Source organism: Balaenoptera musculus, chromosome 5 (genome assembly GCF_009873245.2).
Source record: "Balaenoptera musculus isolate JJ_BM4_2016_0621 chromosome 5, mBalMus1.pri.v3, whole genome shotgun sequence".
NCBI lineage: Eukaryota > Metazoa > Chordata > Mammalia > Artiodactyla > Balaenopteridae > Balaenoptera > Balaenoptera musculus.
The window spans coordinates 77,467,209-77,485,480 of record NC_045789.1 but is presented as its reverse complement, the minus strand read 5'-3'; the positions used below and the strand labels follow the sequence as shown (position 1 = coordinate 77,485,480).

The window sequence follows — 18,272 nt, the reverse complement described above, 5'->3', positions numbered from 1 at the left end:
TCCATGTCTCTACAAATGACCCAATTTCATTCCTTTTTATGGCTGAGCAATATTCCATTGTATATATGTACCACTTCTTCTTTATCCATTCGTCTGTCGATGGGCATTTAGGTTGCTTCCATGACCTGCCTATTGTAAATAGTGCTGCAATGAACACTGGGGTGCATGTGTCTTTTTGAATTACGGTTTTCTCTGGGTATATGCCCAGTAGTGGGATTGCTGGGTCATAGGGTAATTCTACTTTTAGTTTTTTAAGGAACCTCCATACTGTCCTCCATAGTGGCTGTATCAATTTACATTCCCACCAACAGTGCAAGAGGGTTCCCTTTTCTCCACGCCCTCTCCAGCATTTGTTCTTTGTAGATTTTCTGATGATGCCCATTCTAACTGGTGCGAGGTGATACCTCATTGTAGTTTTGATTTGCATTTCTCTAATAATTAGTGATGTTGAGCTGCTTTTCATGTGCTTCTTAGCCATCTGTATGTCCTCTTTGGAGAAATGTCTATATAGGTCTTCTGCCCATTTTTTGATTGGGTTGTTTGTTTTTTTAATATTGAACTGCATGAGCTGTTTATATATTTTGGAGATTAATACTTTGTCCGTTGATTCATTTGCAAATATTTTCTCCCATTCTGAGGGTTTTCTTTTCGTATTGTTTGTAGTTTCCTTTGCTTTGCAAAAGCTTTTAAGTTTCATTAAGTCCCATTTGTTTATTTTTGTTTTTATTTCCATTACTCTAGGAGGTGGATCAAAAAAGATCTTGCTGTGATTTATGTCAAAGAGTGTTCTGCCTATGTTTTCCTCTAAGAGTTTTATAGTGTCCAGTCTTACCTTTAGGTCTCTAATCCATTTTGAGTTTATTTTTGTGTATGGTGTTAGAGAGTGTTCTAATTTCATTCTTTTACATGTAACTGTCCAGTTTTCCCAGCACCACTTATTGAAGAGACTGTCTTTTCTCCATTGTATATCCTTGCCTCCTTTGTCATAGATTAGTTGACCATAGGTACGTGGGTTTATCTCTGGGATTTCTATCCTGTTCCATTGATCTATATTTCTGTTTTTGTGCCAGTACCATATTGTCTTGATTACTGTAGCTTTGTAGTATAGTCCGAAGTCAGGGAGTCTGATTCCTCCAGCTCCATTTTTTTCCCTCAAGACTGCCTTGGCTATTTGGGGTCTTTTGTGTCTCCATACAAATTTTAAGATTTTTTTTGTTCTAGTTCTGTAAAAATGCCATTGGTAATTTGATAGGGATTGCATTGAATCTGTAGATTGCTTTGGGTAGTATAGTCATTTTCACAATATTGATTCTTCCAATCCAAGAACATGGTATATCTCTCCATCTGTTGGTATCATCTTTAATTTCTTTCAACAGTGTCTTATAGTTTTCTGCATACAGGTCTTTTGTCTCCCTAGGTAGGTTTGTTCCTAGATATTTTATTCTCTTTGTTGCAATGGTAAATGGGAGTGTTTCCTTAATTTCTCTTTCAGATTTTTCATCATTAGTGTATAGGAATGCAAGAGATTTCTATGCATTAATTTTGTATCCTGCAACTTTACCAAATTCATTGATTAGCTCTAGTAGTTTTCTGGTGGCATCTTTAGGATTCTCTATGTATAGTATCATGTCATCTGCAAACAGTGACAGTTTTACTTCTTCTTTTCCAATTTGTATTCCTTTTATTTCTTTTTCTTCTCTGATTGCTGTGGCTAGGACTTCCAAAACTATGTTGAATAATTGTGGCAAGAGTGGACAGCCTTGTCTTGTTCCTGATCTTAGAGGGAATGCTTTCAGTTTTTCACCATTGAGAATGATGTTTGCTGTGGGTTTGTCGTATATGGTCTTTATTATGTTGAGGTAGGTTCCCTCTATGCCCACTTTCTGGAGAGTTTTTATCATAAATGGGTGTTGAATTTTGTCAAAAGCTTTTTCTGCATCTATTGAGATGATCGTATGGTTTTTATTCTTCAATTTGTTAATATGGTGTATCACATTGATTGATTTGCATCTATTGAAGAATCCTTGCATCCCTCGGATAAATCCCACTTGATCATGGTGTATGATCCTTTTAATGTGTTTTTGGATTCTGTTTGCTAGTATTTTGTTGAGGATTTTTGCATGTATATTCATCAGTGATATTGGTGTATAATTTTCTTTGTTTGTGATATCTTTTTCTGGTTTTGGTATCAGGGTGATGGTGGCCTCATAGAATGAGTTTGGGAGTGTTCCTTCCTCTGCAATTTTTTGGAAGAGTTTGAGCAGGATGGGTGTTAGCTCTTCTCTAAATGTTTGATAGAATTCACCTGTGAAGCCATCTGGTCCTGGACTTTTGTTTGTTGGAAGATTTTTAATCACAGTTTCAATTTCATTACTTATGATTGGTCTGTTCATATTTTCTATTTCTTCCTGGTTCAGTCTTGGAAGTTTATACCTTTCTAAGAATTTGTCCATTTCTTCCAAGTTGTCCATTTTATTGGCATAGGGTTGCTTGTAGTAGTCTCTTAGGATGCTTTGTATTTCTGCAGTGTCTGTTGTAACTTCTCCTTTTTCATTTCTAATTTTATTGATTTGAGTCCTCTCCCTCTTTTTCTTGATGAGTCTGGCTAATGGTTTATCATTTTGTTTATCTTCTCAAAGAACCAGCTTTTAGTTTTATTGATCTTTGCTATTGTTTTCTTTGTTTCTATTTCATTTATTTCTGCTCTGATCTTTATGATTTCTTTCCTTCTGCTAACTTTGGGTTTTGTTTGTTCTTCTTTCTCTAGTTCCTTTAGGTGTAAGGTTAGATTGTTTATTTGAGATTTTTCTTGTTTCTTGAGGTAGGCTTGTATAGCTATAAACTTCCCTCTTAGAACTGCTTTTGCTGCATCCCATAGGTTTTGGATTGTTGTGTTTTCATTGTCATTTGTCTCTAGGTTATTTTTGATTTCCTCTTTGATTTCTTCAGTGATCTCTTGGTTATTTAGTAACATATTGTTTAGCCTCCATGTGTTTGTGTTTTTTACCATGTTTTCCCTGTAACTGATTTCTAATCTCATAGCGTTGTGGTCAGAAAAGATGCTTGATATGATTTCAATTTTCTTAAGTTTACTGAGGCTTGATTTGCAACCCAAGATGTGATCTATCTTAGAGAACGTTCCATGCACACTTGAGAAGAAAGTGTAATCTGCTGTTTTTTGATGGAATGTCCTATACATACCAATTAAATCTATCTGGTCTATTGTGTCACCTAAAACTTGTGTTTCCTTATTAGTTTTCTGTCTGAATGATCTGTCCATTGGTGTAAGTGAGGTGTTAAAGTCCCCCACTATTATTATGTTACTGTCGATTTCCTCTTTTATAGCTATTAGCAGTTGACTTATGTATTGAGGTGCTCCTATGTTGGGTGCATATATATTTATAATTGTTATATCTTCTTCTTGGATTGATCCCTTGATCATTATGTAGTGTCCTTCTTTGTCTCTTGTAACATTCTTTATTTTAATGTCTATTTTATCTGATATGAGTATTGCTACTCCAGCTTTCTTTTGATTTCTGTTTGCATGGAATATCTTTTTCCATCCGCTCACTTTCAGTCTGAATGTGTCCCTAGGTCTGAAGTGGGTCTCTTGTAGACAGCATATATATGGGTCTTGTTTTTGTATCCATTCAACAAGCCTGTGTCTTTTGGTTGCAGCGTTTAATCCATTCACGTTTAAGGTAATTATCAATATGTATATTCCTATTACCATTTTCTTAATTGTAATGGGTTTGTTTTTGTAGGTCCTTTTCTTCTCTTGTGTTTCCCACTTAGAGAAGTTCCTTTAGCATTTGTTGTAGAGCTTGTTTGGTGGTGCTGAATTCTCTTAGCTTTTGCTTGTCTGTAAAGCTTTTGATTTCTCCATCGAATCTGAATGAGATCCTTGCCAGGTTGAGTAATCTTGGTTGTAGGTTCTTCCCTTTCATCACTTTAAGTATATCATGCCACTCCCTTCTGGCTTGTAGAGTTTCTGCTGAGAAATCAGCTGTTAACCTTATGGGAGTTCCCTTGTATGTTATTTGTTGTTTTTCCCTTGTTGCTGTCAATAATTTCTCTTTGTCTTTAATTTTTACCAATTTTATTAATGTGTGTCTCTGCGTGTTTCTCCTTGGGTTTATCCTGCCTGGGACTCTCTGCACATCCTGGACTTGGGTGGCTATTTCCTTTCCCATGTTAGGGAAGTTTTTGACTATAATATCTTCAAATATTTTCTCGGGTCCTTTCTCTCCCTCTTCTCCTTCCGGGACCCCTATAATGTGAAGGTTGTTGCGTTCAATGTTGTCCCAGAGGTATCTTAGGCTGTCTTCATTTCTTTTCATTCTTTTTTCTTTATTCTCTTCCACAGCAATGAAATCCACCATTCTGTCTTCCAGGTCACTTATCTGTTCGTCTGCCTCAGTCATTCTGCTATGGATGCCTTCTAGTGTATTCTTCATTTCAGTTAGTGTATTGTTCATCTCTGTTTGTTTGTTCTTTAATTCTTCTAGGTCTTTGTTAAACATTTCTTGCATCTTGTCAATCTTTGCCTCCATTCTTTTTCCGAGGTCCTGGATCATCTTCACTATCGTTATTCTGAATTCTTTTTCTGGAAGGTTGCCTATCTCCACTTCACTTAGTTGTTTTTCTGGGGTTTTATCTTGTTCCTTCATCTGGTACATAGACCTCTGCCTTTTCATCTTGTCTATCTTTCTGTAAATGTGGTTTTTGTTCCGCAGGCTGCAGGATTGTAGTTCTTCTTGCTTCTGCTGTCTGCCCTCTGGTGGATAAGGCTATCTAAGAGGCTTGTGCAAGTTTCCTGATGGGAGGGACTGGTGGTGGGTAGAGCTGGCTGTTGCTCTGGTGGGCAGAGCTCAGTAAAACTTGAATCCACTTGTCTGCTGATGGGTGGGGCTGAGTTCCCTCCCTGTTGGTTGTGTGGCCTGAGGCAACCCAACACTTGAGCCTACCCGGGCTCTTTGGTGGGGCTAATGGCAGACTCTGGGAGGGCTCACACCAAGGAGTACTTCCCAGAACTTCTGCTGCCAGTGTCCATGTCCTCACAGTAAGACACAGCCAGCCCCCGCCTCTGCAGGAGACCCTTCAAGATTAGCAGGTAGGTCTGGTTCAGTCTCCTATGGGGCCACCGCTCCTTCCCCTGGGTCCTGATGCACTCACTACTTTGTGTGTGCCCTCCAAGAGTGAAGTCTCTGTTTCCCCTAGTCCTGTCAAAGTCCTGCAATCAAATCCCACTAGCCTTCAAAGTCTGATTCTCTAGGAGTTCCTCCTCCCGTTGCCAGACCCCAGGGTCAGAAGCCTGATGTGGGGCTCAGAACCTTCACTCCAGTGGGTGGACTTGTGTGGTATAAGTGTTCTCCAGTTTGTGAGTCACCCACCCAGCAGTTATGGGTTTTGATTTTATTGTGATTGTGCCCCTCCTCCCGCCTCATTGTGGCTTCTCCTTTGTTTTTGGATGTGGGGTATCTTTTTTTTTGGTGAGTTCCAGTGCCTTCCTGTCGATGATTGTTCAGCAGTTAGTTGTGATTCTGGTGTTCTTGCAAGAGGGAACGAGAGCACGTCCTTCTACTCTGCCATCTTGAACCAATCTCTGTGAGCTTTTAATTGATGTGGAACATTAAGAATTACCAGTGATGTTTCATAATTGTACTGCTTTAATGCATTCATCAGGCTGGAGGTCATATGAAATCAGCTTTTATTGTTCTCATTGATACTTGGGAAAAAAAATTTTACAAGGCTTTCAGGATGGAAAAAGGCACTAGAAAACCAAAAGTGCAAATCTACTTGAAATATAAAGCTATTCTTTTAAGGGCGATTTGATTTGACATTTTAAGTCTTCTGAGCAGGAATTGCCCTGATAAGGTTTCAATTCAAACTCCTTCATTTTACAGATAAGGAAACTTTGACTCAAAGAAGCTATGTGCTGCCAGGCAGTGGCAGAGTTGGGACTGGAACCCAGGACTCCAGCCTTCCAGCCCTCACAAAGCAATTTCTAAATGACTTTCACATAAAATATAATTTTAAAAGAGTTTATTTAATAACCTTAAAACTTAATAAATTTTAAAAAGTTTTAAAACTTCTGTTGGAATACTGTATTGTACTACATGTGATACCAGGTGGTTAAAACACAATATATTACCTACTTTCCAACCTGAGCTTGGAAAATTTTTATACCTACAGCTATACACACACACATATATACTCACAAACACACACAAATATATACACACATACACACACCTACATATATATACACCTGCACACATATTTACCTATACATATACACTATACATAACACATATATGCCAGTGCATGCACATATGTATATGTGTGTATATATACATAGACATAGACACATGTTTGTGTGTGTGTACATATACACACTCCTATATGTATACACACAAACATATATGTATCTATACACACACACACATATACATAGCAGAATAGTAGAAAATAAGAGCTCTGGAATCAGGCAGACTTCCAACTCTACTCATATTGGCTGTGTTTCCTCAGACAAATATGTGAACTTTTAAAATCTAAGTTTTACCATTTGTAAAATAGGGAAAATAATACTATTCTTAGACAGACTGTGAGAAACAATATAAATAATACATTAAGTATTTAGCACATTGTCTGCCATCTAATAAACTTTCAATAAATATTAATAGCTCATGTTGTGAACAAAATGTCCAAAACGTTGCATAATGAGTAAACTTAAGAAAAGGTAGGTATGTTTCACTATCTTGACCTCCAAGTTGATCATAATCATCATGACAGGCTGGGTACCTCTGGTTTGGGGACTGGGCCTAAACCAAGAGAAGTGGCATAGTTTTTGTTTTTTTTTTTGTTTTTTGTTTTTTTTTTAATTAATTAATTAATTTATTTATTTTTAGCTGTGTTGGGTCTTCGTTTCTGTGTGAGGGGTTTCTCTAGTTGTGGGGAGCGGGGGCCACTCTTCATTGCGGTGCGCGGGCCGCTCACTATCGCGGCCTCTCTTGTTGCGGAGCACAGGCTCCAGACGCGCAGGCTCAGTAATTGTGGCTCACGGGCCCAGTTGCTCCACGGCATGTGGGATCTTCCCAGAGCAGGGCTCGAACCCGTGTTCCGTGCATTAGCAGGCAGACTCTCAACCACTGCGCCACCAGGGAAGCCCCATAGTTTTATTCATTTGGGAAAAAAAGGGCTTTTAAACAGAGGGTGGCGTTCTCAGTCCTGATCTATGGTGAATGGAGAAAAACATCTCAGGAGCCTAGGAGGTGGGAGAGCAAGATGGGCTGTTGAATAGCCCTGTCCCAGGTCAAAGGTGAGCAGAAGCCACCCGTGTTGCATGTGTTCAGTGTAAATGAAGACACTACACATGTCAGTTTGTACTGTGTGAACAGTGACCCTCTGGATCAACTGGAGAAAGCTGGTGCGTGAGAAGCTTTGCCAAGAGGGCTCCAGTGTGTTATGGTCTGAATTCTGAGGCTGCAGGGGTGTGAGTGTGAAAGCGAGAGGAGCCAGACTGATTGGAACCTGGAAAGGTCCACTGGCAGGACAGCTGTTGGTCTGGAAACATATCCAGGAGCCAAGACCAGAAACTCAGAATGAGTCAGAAAAGACACGGACACCACAGTGCAAGGTGTCCCCAGGCCTGTGCCAGGGGCAAATGTACATCAGGCTGCTCAGACAACCCCCAGGCTGAAGGTGGGTCCAAGACCAAGAACAAGGTTAGCCAGGAGTGAATCCAAGAATTTGGTCACAAGCCAGAGGGAATGAAGAGAGAAGTAAATCACAGGCCTGACCAGGGCAAGGACAGATTTGGAGGGAGGAGATGAAGGTGTGTTGCTTCTACTGTCATCTGTTCCCAGATATTCCCTGTACAGAGTTTGTGCCCACAGACCTGAAAGTTGATGCAAATGACTTCTGACAAAAAGAAGGCAGCAGAGTGAGCAGAAAGAAAAAAGGGTTTGTTTTTCTTAGGATGGAAACCTGAGTTAGCCAGTAGAGAGGAGTCGGACAAAGGCTAATTTGCAGAGGTTTCTCTGAGTCGGAGGCTAGGGCAGGAGTGGGCTTTCTCTGTAGGCTTCACTTTATCTACTGATAAATGTTGCTCTTCTGCAGGTTTCTGTCATAGACTTGCTTCTCTTCCCACCTATATGGGTCAGAGTAGGCTTGGTTTTGCTGCAGTAACAAATGATCCCCAAATCTCAGTGACTTGCAACAGCACGCATTTATCTCTTGTTCTAGCTACATATTCATCGTGAGCTGGCTATCACTTGGTTACTCGTAATCTTTATCCTGAGGTCCAGGCTGACTGTGCAGCCTCTTTCTGGAATGTTGCTGCTCATCATAGCAAATGCAAAAGAGACCAGGGAGCACCCTGAGCTGACCTTAAAGCCTCTGCACAGAAGGGAGGTGACACATATCATTTCCATTCATTGGTCAAAGCAAGTCATGTGAGCAAGCCCGACATCAAGGCGGCAAAACTGAATCCTTCCCCAGGAAGGGGCAATGAATCTTTATAAGAATAACACAGTCTACCCCATGATTATATTGACCCCAGGGGCATCTCACTACTCCCAGACCTCAGTCACTGCTCATATGATCCTAGCTCCGGTCCTCTGGCTCAGATCACTGTGCTGAAATCCAGGCCCACATCTGCAGCTGCCAATCAGGCAGTTCTCCTTGGTCACTTTAAACTGAACACGACCAAACTAGAGTCATTTCCTCTTCAGCATTTCGTTTGATTAAAGGCCTACCGTCCACCTGGTTACCCAGATCAGACACTTGGGGGTCATCTGTGACTTATCTCTCTCTCCTTATTCACCTCATATCCACCCATCACTCAGAAAGTCTTTTTGATTGTACCCAATACGTGTCCCTTGAATATTTCTGCTTCTTTTCATCTCTCCTACCCCTACTAGTTCAGGATGTAGTCTTTTTATTCTGGACTACTTTGGTGAGCTCTGAAATAATCCCGATGCCTCTGTATTTCTCCTCCCCAGTTCATTGCTCCTGGCATCTGGTGATCTTTCTAATTTGCAGGACCAACAATACACCCTTCTATTGCCACCTCTGCTTGAGCTCTTAAGCAGGTGGCTTCTGACTGTTCTGAGAATAAAGCTGTGAAGCGCTAATAAGGTTCTTCATCTGCCTCTCCACTCCCACCTTAACCACTATCCACCCCTCACAACCGCTTATGTTTCTTGCCTCCACCGTACTGAACCCCTGCCATTTGCTCTAATGTGCTGTGCCCTCTCTCACTTCTAGAATATTGTGTGTGTTGTTCCTTCTGACTTATGCTCTATATCCTCTTCAGTTGGCTAACTTTAACTCACCCCTCAGATCTCAGCTTAAACATCATTTCCCCCAGGAAGCCTTCTCTGGCCCCTTCCGAAACCAGGTATGGTGTTCCTGTTATGTATTTCTATGGCACCGTACTTCCTTTTCTCTGGCACAGATCACCCTTTAGAGCTTACTTAAATGTCTGTTGTCTGTCTTTGCTGCCTCACTGTAATCTCTGAGGGCAGTGACTACTTCAACATTATGTCTCCAACTCCTGGCAGAGTGTCTCCAATAGTCTAGGAGCTTGCAAGTGATTATGGAATAACCATGAATGACCGTTTGTGGTGTCAAACAGTAGGTCTGGCCTGAGCTCAAGAGCAAGGCCAGGAAGACATGAAAAGGTCCTTACTTCCTTAATGTCAAGGGAAACTGAGAAAGGCCAGCTTGGCTTAGGGCTAGAGAGATAGTATCAAAGTAAAACAGACTTCCAGAGAAGGGTAAAGGAGGGACAGGGCTGGGAAGAAGTGAGATCCACTAGGCTACAACGTCCTCGAGGCGGTGGATTTTTGTTTTGTTCACGGCAGGACCCCTGGGCCTAGAACGGTGTTGGACACATATCAGGCAGTTAATAAATACTTTATTGGATGAATGAATGAACAAATTCTGGGTCAGAATTCTTGGCTCCAGGAACCAGCCCTTGCTGACCAAAGGAGAAAAAGAATTTATTGGAAGGATATAGGGTAGTTCTCGGAATCAATGTAAAGACCCAAGAATCCAGCCTCGCAAATGAACAGCAACCGAGGGGAGCCTGCCAGGTGGAACCACGGCCAAGGTTGCAGCACAGGAATACCTGCTAAGGACACTACCTCTGGCACCCCTGCTATCAGACACCACCATCCTCGGCAGTGCCACCACTGGTCACTAGCTGTGGCACTGCTGGACTCCAGTGACACTGCCCTCCTTGTGAGTCAGATCTCACTGACCCTGTGACCTGACTTTACACCTTCAAGGTTCAAATCTTGGACAGGAATAAATACGTGATTGGCTGGCAGAACCAACGTTGACTGCCTGTGCATTAGTTGCCAGAAAATGAGAGAGAGTGAATATTTGTCCCCTGTCAGCAGAGGGGGCCATGCTGCCACCTGTTTTAGAATTTCTCCCTAAATAAGACAGTCATTCAATGCTGGGCAGCCTAAAAAGCTTTAAGTGTCCACTGTGGGAGGACTGGACAGAAAAATTCAGAACCAACAAAAGTATTTTTCCATGTAAAACATTTTACCATAAATGCTCACTGTAAAAAACTCAATCAATTCAGAAATGTGTAAAGTATAAAGTATAAGTCGCTCTCTACTTCCCAATCCTTATTCCACCCAAGACATAACCACACTTATCAGTTGGGAATAGGTTCTCATTTCTTCAAGAGACTTCTTGGATAAGAATTGTTTCTTAAACTGTACAGGACTGGACTTCAGAGTTATTACCGGGTGCTTAGAATTTACATGTAAGGCTTGTAGTCTGATATTTTTTACTTGGAAATAAAGTGGCTGCTTGGAGTCTCTAGGCCTGGCCACGTCTGGCATTCCTGGGGGTTCATATTCCCGGAGGGAGGCTACCTGTCCTATGAAGGGTAAGCCATTTGCTTTGCACGTACTGTGTTAAATATTACTAGGTATTTCTTGCTTGGGAGAGATCAGGGATGTGATGGCATCTGTCATTTTGATAGGTAAGCAAAATTTGGAGGGAAGGTATTCCCTCTGCCTTTGCCCAAGTTGATTTGAAGGGCCAAAGGGATAACCTCCTATTTGGGATGTCACATGTAGAGAGCTGTGTTCTTAAAAAAAACCAAAATTATCTGAAATAATATTTTGCTGAGATTTAAAAAAAATTAAAGTTCTGGAACCAACCCATTTTCAACGGACCTCCAGGGCAATTATTCTGGGTGTGTAGCTGTTAATTATCCCTGTTGTGTTGGTGGTTGGCTGGCCTGCAGCACCCAAGAAGCAGTGTTCAGGTGCCCTGCAGAGGTTGGCGGTGCAAACCTAAGGCTCTTTTATATCAGGCAACTACACACAAAGACAGAGAACTGGGGCTCAAATAAGCAATTTGAATTTTAACAAAGTAAGACTGGTTGTTAAAAATCTTATTTGTAAGAAATATATGAAAAAGTACATTAAAGTTGTAAACAGAATAAAATACTTAAGTGCATCTTAATAAATACGTCTCAGGTTGTTGCATGGCTGACCTAAATTGGTCATCGAGTTTGGCTCCAAAATAAAACCTTGGACTGGTATTCAGAGACCCCTCTCTGAAGAACCTAGGAGCAAAAGCTAGCACCCTGGTCCAGCCTACTTTGCTCTGTGTTATCACATACATCTATGAAAGATGTTACATATGTAATTTTAGAAGTACCATGCCATGTACTTCTTCTTTACCAAACAAACAGTCCACAGTATTTCTACACAGAAGGGGGCAGATACCATAAGATTATGATGTGACATCCAGGATTCCCATACAAAGCCTTTATGTCTGAAATCAATGCCATATTAGTACCTAAACTTAGCAGTTCTGTTTTACACTTGTGAAATGAAATACATTTTAGGTCTTTTTCATAGAATCTAGTGAACGGATATGGGTTGAAATTTTAAAATGTGGATTCATTGAGACAATTTCAGGTTGGAATCACAGCCAAAATAAAAGTCAGCTGTGATTCATTCGGAAGCATGGATATTTTGAGTGTTGACAGCAGAGACGGGCCTTCATTCAAAATATTATTTTGCCACGTGTTTATAGCCAAGCTGGAAGGAATACGACAGAAAGCCGTACTATTTTGTTTCTGCAAAGAAACATTGGCTCTTTAAAAGAAGGTGCCAGGTAAAGTGGTAACATTTAAAAAATAGGTGAAAGCAATACACTTTGATATCTTAATTTGAATTTAATTTGTTCTTGCTTTGGTGTCTTGACTGTTATACAGACAATCTGAATTGACTAGAAGTGTTGGAAAAGCCCATATCATATGAATCTGTTAAAATAATACCCTCGTTTTGTCTGAGCAGGAAGTGAACGATTCTGTCATATCAGCAAGGAGAGGCTAGACCGTGACTGGAGCATTGAAGGGTCAGCAGTGGCCCCGGGAAAATAATCAGAGGCATCAGCTATGGAAAGAGGAAGCTGAGTTGTGGTGGCTGCAGTGGGAGCTTGTAGAGGGAGCAGCAGGGGACCAGTGTCTGGAGAGGGTGTGTGGGAGTGGAAGTCGTGGTGATGCCAAAGCTATCTGTCTTTTCAGCCCGGGGACTACAAGCCAGGTGTTCTAATAGGCTTTATAAAATTTTTGTACAGCCACAGGGATCTAAGTGGAAACGAAAATACATGTCCCCACAAAGTCTTGTGTACCAATGCTCCTAGCAGCTTTATATGTAATAGCCCAAAATGGAAAATAGCCTTGAAACTGAAAACAATCCAGATGTCCATCAACAGGTGGCAAGTAAAATGCTACTTACCAATAAAAAGGATGCACATAGCAAGGAGGAAAATCTCAAAATCATTTGCTGAGTGAGACAAGCTCTCCCCTCACCAATACAAAGAGTACACACTATATCATTCCATTTATATTCAATATAAAACTCTAGAAAATGGGATGGGGCAGAGGGAGGGATGGATTGCAATGGGGCACAAGAATTTTGGGGGGTGATGGAAATGTTTGGTAAATTGCACTGGTTTCACAGATATGTTCATATGTCAAAACATATCAAATTATGTGGTCAGCGGTGGGGGGAAGGGGCCTCATGACCCTCAGCTAGAGAAGACAAGACATGATGACACTTAGCGAGATGGCAAAGTGCACATTATGGTTATAAATTAACAAACTTCAAAAGGGGTATTTGAAAGGGATGTTCAAAACAAATATTCAAAAGAGATCAGGGTATCTGCTCAGTAAAGCACTTAGGATCTGTAAAGTGATTATAGTATTTGTCCAAGGGGATTAAGTACTGAAGAGCTAGAAAGAGGTCACAGTCTTTGCCTGGACGAGCAAGGCAGTAAGTTACAAGTTTTAGCTTTCAGAATATTACCATGAAGTTCAAGCTCAGATGATAATGGACATGTACTTTACCATGCCACCCCAGTCTGCCAGTGTACAAGACTATACATTAGTACCTAAGAGTCCTCGGACTATGAATAAGCCTTTCCCTGGATTCTAATTGCTCACCATTACTGTGGTGAGATTTGAAGGAGATGGAGGAGGAGGGGGAAGATCTACCTGGAAAGCAAAAGTGAGCTACCAGCGTTGGCAAGGCTGACACCGTCACAGAGCCTGTGGTCACTCATAGACCGGAGGCTTCCAGTTCATACCAGTGGCCCTGAGATTATTTATTTATTCATACCGGTATCCTCACACTGTTCTTTGAGATTTTTGTTTTGGTCTTTACTGAATCAGTTGTGGAGGCCATAGGGTGGTTTTAGATCTTCACTTTTACAGTGTGTGACTTCAAGTTCTGCTGATTTGGCGGGGGTGGGGTGCAGGTCAGGGGGGGCGAGGGGAGGCTGATATTCTTGTGCAAAGTCGTTGTTAGAATTTGAATGAAAACTTCCATCTCTGAAGTCCTGGTTTCTCAGTTTTCCCTTATATCCTTGTTGTTTGCACAGATTTTGCGATGGTGTTGGGTTGACTGGGGCCACAGCTAAATTCTGCTCATTTACAGTGGAAATCAAAGCAGTCAACACATTTGATGGATGATGTGCTGATTGACGTGCAGTCTGTGACAGCTGCAGGTACTTATCGCCCACACTCATCTCCTCCATCCCCCTCCCACCCTGGCCCTCGACATATCTTGCATTCAAATCTGATAATTGAGTGCCTTTTCTGGCAAGTTTGGGCTGAAAAGTATGAATGCTAAATTTCAGAGTAATATTTTTAAAAATACATGGAAATACAATGTGATATGAAAAGCACATTGTTAATTGATGAAATAGAATCAGGTAGGAATTTCTTGAAGAGATAAGAGAGGGATGGTATAATCTTATAACCTGAGAGTGAGCATGAATAATTCTTATGAGCTCAGTTTTAAGCTGATACATGTTAATATCAAGCTTTATAAAAAATGTGTCAAAGTGCCATGTGCAGTTAAGGGTTAATCAAGGAGAGGCACATGCATGTCATTACTGGCAAAGAACACTATTTATGTAGTTTTTAATTTCACATTACTGAAATGGAACACAACTGTAATATAATATATAAAATCTACTAGGGAATTCAATAATTTTGCAATTAAATTTCAAGTCTTTCAAAATCATTTTGCCTGTTAAACATGTCACTGTAATTGTTTAAGAATGACTTGAAATATCAAAAAAACAAACAACCCAATCCAAAAATGGGCAGAAGACCTAAATAGACATTTCTCCAAAGAAGATATACAGATTGCCAACAAACACATGAAAGAATGCTCAACATCATTAATCATTAGAGAAATGCAAATCAAAACTATGATGAGGTATCATCTCACACCGGTCAGAATGGCCATCATCAAAAAATCTAGAAACAATAAATGCTGGAGAGGGTGTGGAGAAAAGGGAACACTCTTGCACTGTTGGTGGGAATGTAAATTGATGCAGCCACTATGGAGAACAGTATGGAGGTTCCTTAAAAAACTAAAAATAGAACTACCATACGACCCAGCAATCCCACTACTGGGCATATACCCTGAGAAAACCATAATTCAAAAAGAGCCATGTTAAAAAAAAAAAAAAAAAAAAGAGCCATGTACCACAATGTTCATTGCAGCTCTATTTACAATAGCCAGGACATGGAAGCAACCTAAGTGTCCATCATCGGATGAATGGATAAAGAAGATGTGGCACATATATACAATGGAATATTACTCAGCCATAAAAAGAAACGAAATTGAGTTATTTGTAGTGAGGTGGATGGACCTAGAATCTGTCATACAGAGTGAAGTAAGTCAGAAAGAGGAAAACAAATACCGTATGCTAACACATATATATGGGATCTAAGAAAAAAAAAAAAAGGTCATGAAGAACCTAGGGGCAAGACGGGAATAAAGACACAGACTTACTAGAGAATGGACTTGAGGATATGGGGAGGGGGGAGGGTAAGCTGTGACAGTGAGAGAGTGGCATGGACATATATACATTACCAAACGTAAAATAGATAGCTGGTGGGAAGCAGCTGCATGGCACAGGGAGATCAGCTTGGTGCTTTGTGACCACCTAGAGGGGTGGGATAGGGAGGGTGGGAGGGAGGGAGATGCAAGAGGGAAGAGATACGGGAACATGTGTGTATGTATAACTGATTCACTTTGTTATAAGGCAGAAACTAATGCACCATTGTAAGGCAATTATACTCCAATAAAGATGTTAAAAAAAAAAAAAAAGAACGACTTGAATAAAAGATCCTAGAGAAACATATATGGGAGTAAGTGCAAATAAGTTAATGAGTGAAAAAAGTGACCCAGGTTGATGTGTGGAATAGTGGTAAAATCTACAGAAGCTCCTTCAAGAAAAGGTTGAGGGACTTCCCTGGCGGTCCAGTGGTTAAGACTCTACGCTTCCACTGCAGGGGGCACGGATTCGATCCCTGGTAGGGGAACTAAGATCCCACACGCCATGCAGCACGGCCAAATAAATAAATAAAAACCACTTAAAAAAAAAAAAAAAGGTTGAGCATGAGGCAGGCCCAAGAGGTTGTTCATATGCATTGAGAAGTTTGGATGGTTAGTGTGATTAGCCTGGTATGTGGGGAGGGACAGTAGGCAGTAAGGATGAGTTCCGCTGAAAGTAATGGACTGTCCAGTTTGTAGCGGTTTACATCCTCATTTCTCTAAATGTGGTCCTTGGACAGCAGCATCACCTGGGAGTCTGTTGGGTTTTTTTTTAATATAAATTTATTTATTTATTTATTTATTTATATATATATATTTTTTAATTTTTTATTTATTTATTTATTTATTTATTTATGGCTGTGTTGGGTCTTCGTTTCTGTGCGAGGGCTTTCTCTAGTTGTGGCGAGCGGGGGCCACTCTTCATCGCGGTGCGCGGGCCTCTCACTATCGCGGCCTCTCTTGTTGCGGAGCACAGGCTCCAGACACGCAGGCTCAGTAGTTGTGGCTCACGGGCCTAGTTGCTCCGTGGCATGTGGGATCTTCCCAGACCAGGGCTCGAACCCGTGTCCCCTGCATTGGCAGGCAGATTCTCAACCACTGCGCCACCAGGGAAGCCCTATTTATTTATTTTTGGCTGCGTTGGGTCTTCCTTGCTGCACGCAGGCTTTCTCTAGTTGTGGTAAGCAGGGGCTACTCTTCGTTGTGGTGTGCAGGCTTCTCACTGCGGTGGCTTTTCTTGTTGCGGAGCACAGGCTCTAGGCGTGCGGGCTTCAGTAGTTGTGGCTCACGGGCTTAGTTGCTCCGCGGCATGTGGGATCTTCCTGGACCAGGGCTTGAACCCGTGTCCCCTGCATTGGCAGGCGGATTCTTAACCACTGCACCACCAGGGAAGTCCCTTTAACTCTGTTTTAATTTTTATTTATTTGAAAAATACTGTAAAGCACAAGCAAGTTAAGAGCCATATGTAATCTGATAAGTTTAAGAAATTGTAAAAAGTAAAATAGGAAAAAAGTAAATAGGCATTTATTGTTTTGTTCATTGTTTCTTTCTTCACCAGGATGTAAGTTTTGTTGAGGGCAGGGACTTCTTTGTTTGTTAACAGATATATCCTCATAGCCTACACAGTATGTGGCCCAAATAGGTGCTCAATAAATATTTGTGATAAATGAATGAATTTCCAGCAGATTATCCTCGTTGTGCTTTACTTTAACACATTTGAAATCTCCAAATGTTTTTTCCCTGTACCTCTCTTCTGTGCCTTTCCCCCTTGGTCCTCATACAGTGTGTTCAAGGGGGTCAACTAGTTTTAATATTAATCTAGAGAAAAGGGAAGTACAGTAATGAATTCCCCCAGAGAGGTCACTTGATACCTGTCACAGTGAAACATAAAGGATATTGTTACCTGGTCCTTGAGGTTAGCTGCAGCGCTCCCTCCCTCCCCTTGCATGCAGGCCCAAGCTGACCAAACGGACGTTTAGACTCCCTTTGTAGGTTGGGAGAGCTTAGCTGCTGAGTTTGTGTAATATCACGGCAGCAGGACAATATGGCAGGCATATCCCTTCCTTTCCAAAGGAAGGAAACAGATGACTACGTATGATCCACGATATTGTGTGACACTTTCATCCCTCACAACCAGGGAGGGATAAAGTAATAAATAAAATCATCATTTTAGAAAGGAGGACATTGATCTCACCACAAGAATGTAATAAAAAAGGGAAACAGTTGGGATTCCTACACAGCTTTTCTGACTCCAAACTCCATTTTTTTTAATCCTACACCACTTTTTCGTAAAAGTTCAGAACGGATTGTTTGACGTTTCTTTTTCTTCGTCATTACTTTGAAAAGGTCAATTCTGACATTTGATTTACATTTCCCGACAAGCCACGTATCATTTTCCTCCTCCCCTCCCTTCCTCTTTTCCTGCCGTTTTCATTTCTTGCATTTATAAGGCAATAGATGATAGTTTTTCATTTTGTGCTGGAGATGGTATATTGTATTGAAAATTCCATACAAATAAAATTATAAGTAGTCACCGGTGGAAACCTACACTGGAAAATATGATTTCAGCTATAGTTCTATGTTTTTTAAAATGCTATTTTTGCTAATCTCTACTTAGAGCCACAGAAACAGATGGCCACATTTGCTGGATTTGTTGCTAGTTTTTAAGCTTCCTTTTCTCATATACATTTATGGTGACCAAGTTTACTTTTAAAAACATATGCTAAGAAGAATGACATATTTTTCAGATTGAAGTTGTTTAGGAAAAAAGTATGCTTAAGAAACAGTCTGTAAAATCAAAAGAGGCGGATTTATCGCCTAGAAAACCCATTCTCTGATCAGGCTATTTCATCTCCAAAGCTTTCTGGCCTGTCT

General features: G+C 40.9%; 1 protein-coding gene across 5 annotated transcripts in view; it reads left to right on the top strand.

The window, feature by feature from the left end:
- TBC1D1 (TBC1 domain family member 1) overlaps nt 1–18,272 on the top strand; it is a 217,791-nt gene that overhangs the window by 44,567 nt on the left and 154,952 nt on the right. The gene's annotated exons all lie outside the window — the stretch shown is intronic.